The sequence below is a fragment of the Choloepus didactylus genome, chromosome 10 (genome assembly GCF_015220235.1).
Source record: "Choloepus didactylus isolate mChoDid1 chromosome 10, mChoDid1.pri, whole genome shotgun sequence".
Classification (NCBI taxonomy): Eukaryota; Metazoa; Chordata; class Mammalia; order Pilosa; family Megalonychidae; genus Choloepus; species Choloepus didactylus.
The window spans coordinates 47832516-47835134 of NC_051316.1; the positions used below are offsets into that span (position 1 = coordinate 47832516).

A 2619-nucleotide genomic window follows, 5' to 3' on the forward strand; every position below is an offset into this window, starting at 1 on the left:
CCCAGCTCTGGGACATTCAGCTGAGGTTGCAGGGAAGGCTAATGTCCACGCCCAGTTTTGTGGTGTGTGCCTGTTATTTGAAGCACTTCCGTCACACTGGGTTGTCTGGGGCAGCTCTGGGCTATGGGGCTGGCGATGGGCAGGAGTGTTTCCTGTCCACCAGGATGGTGGCTGTGAGCGGACACCCCCCTTTTCTTGGGAAGTTGTGTTGTTTAGTGAATTTTCTCAGCCACTGGATTATTGCCTTTTGTCTCAGAGCTCTCTTATTTCTGCTCTTGACTTGACGTGCCCAAATTTCAATTCTTTGAAGCTTTCTGTATTGAGCTTCTTAGAGTAATTGTTTTAGAAGAAGCAAAAAGGATTTAAAAAAAAAAAAAAAAACAAAAAAAAAACGGCCCTCCTCAGAGATCTAATGGGTTATTGAAATGCTAATAGACAAAGCAACCAGGGCCATTAAGGAAAGGTGCCCTGGGCAGAGAGATCAGCCTTGCTTCGGGATTTGCATATGCGCCTCAAGGCCTGATCTCCGCCCTTCCCCTTTCTGTGTTCACCAGAACTCCAAAAATCCTCTGCTTTTACTTTGGAGCTTCTCGTGTTGTTTTCCTTCTATGCCCGTCTCCTCTCTGCTGGGCTGGCTGCTCTCAGAGTCTCTGGTGTCTGGCCTCAGTCTATCTATGGTTGGAGTTTGAATCAGTAGAATGAGTTTCCGATGAGAGCAGCCACTGCAATTCTCCCTTCTCCTTCCTGGAGCTGACAGCCCCTCCTCCCCCGGGACTGAGCCTGGCAGGGAGGGGCGCGGGTCTCCTGGCCGCAAAAACTTACAGATTTCGCTGATCTCAGCAGTTCCACGTTTTCATGAGTGTTGTATGAAGTATGCCCAAAGACAGATTGCTCTGTGGTGTCCAGTCCACGCAGTTCCTGGCTTTTTACCTACTTTCCTGGAGGAGTAACTAAAACATACAGCTCACCAGTCTGCCATCTTGCCCCGCCTCCCACATGCTTCTTTTTTGAAGGGAGGATTCTACACTTGACAGCAAAGTCACAATGTTATTAGTGAGGGTCATGATGTTTGTTTAATGTTCCTTTTTTGGTTCAAACAATCAAGCTTGTCCATCTATAGTGTTTAAATCAAGTTAGACTTGGCTAGAGGGTATATTCTAAAGAACAACTGGTTATCTGCTTTTAAAATGCATTTAATTAGATCACCATAAAAAGGTGGGGGTGGTGGAAACTCATAAAATAAAACTACCTCCCTCCTCAAAAATAAAAATAAATTAAAGAAATTAATTTATGCAGCTAAATTAATAATGCAGCCAACCCTGACAACTACTTTCATTCACAGTGCTTTATACTTAAACCATGATGGGGAAAATGAATAAAAGCAGGAGAGGGGCCACTGCTTTTAAACGTTTTACAACAATGCAGATACTTCTTGCCTCTGCTCATGTTTTACAACAGTGAATCAGGACAAGTCGTAGATTTGCTAACATGCATTTAATCACCAAAGGACCGAAGAAGTCTGGGCTTTTGTTCTGCAATATTTCTAAGACTGTGTCTATTAAATGCAAACAAAAAAGGAAGAAGTCTTGGCAGAAGAGGAGAAGTGATGCACACTTGATGATCAGATCAACTTAAATATTATTCATGGCATATAGCCTGTTCTATGCTCTAGCTGTTTCTATGGCTTGGGCTTCGTTGGTCTTCCACTGCTCCACTACATCATATGCTAATGGATCATCTGGATTGGGAGCACTTAACAAAGCCTGGATCAATAGCAAAACTGTGCGGATCTGCAGTGCTGGGGACCATTTATCTTTCAAAATATCCAAACATATTCTTCCCAACTTGTCTACATTAAGATGATAAATTTTGGTCATGTAATGTACTTTATTGGGTATTCTTCTGGCAGGAATAGTTCCAGTTTAAAAGTCCCTCCCTCAAAGGAGGAATCTTGGGTGCCAGCAATGACCACATGAAAATAATGGGCATTGCCCTCATCTGGTTCTGCTTTAACACCAGGAACTGGTTCTACCTGCAAACGCTGGGTCTCCTTGATAATCCTGCAGGGTAGCCCAGCCATCTTGCCAGGTCCTGAGTTCGGCCTCTGGTCTTCATAATTTACTGTTGATATTCAAGATTTAAATAAGAGAGAATGGGCTCACAAACACAGGTGACCATTTAAACAGACCAATGAGGACTGATTCTATATTGAAAGACTTGTCTGAAGATGATTTGTCACTACTCACCTATCTTATAAGCTATTGGAGAGGTTGAAAATGAGATAATTTGTATGAAGGTTTCTGAAGCCATAAAACACTATGCAAATGTTAATGTAAGGTGGTTGAGTGCTTTGGCAAGAGTGGTTGACACAAGAGAGAATAAGGGGACCTGATATAGATTATGAGAAAGGGACCAGCGGTTTTAATTCATTCACTTACTTAACTAATATTTATTAGGCACCTAATTTATACCAAGGACTGTGCAAGGTGCTGAGAATAAAATGTTGAAGGAAAACAAACATGGCTATTTTCATGACATTTAAATCTAACAGGGGAGACGTATTTATCAAACCCAGACAAAATGAATGTGTCTAAACCTACAAAAAAGTATTCTGAAGCA

General features: G+C 42.2%; 1 pseudogene; it reads right to left on the reverse strand.

Annotated features, from left to right (window-relative positions):
• Positions 1 to 1631: 1631 nt before the first annotated feature.
• Positions 1632 to 2080, reverse strand: LOC119545583 (annotated as a pseudogene).
• Positions 2081 to 2619: the final 539 nt, after the last annotated feature.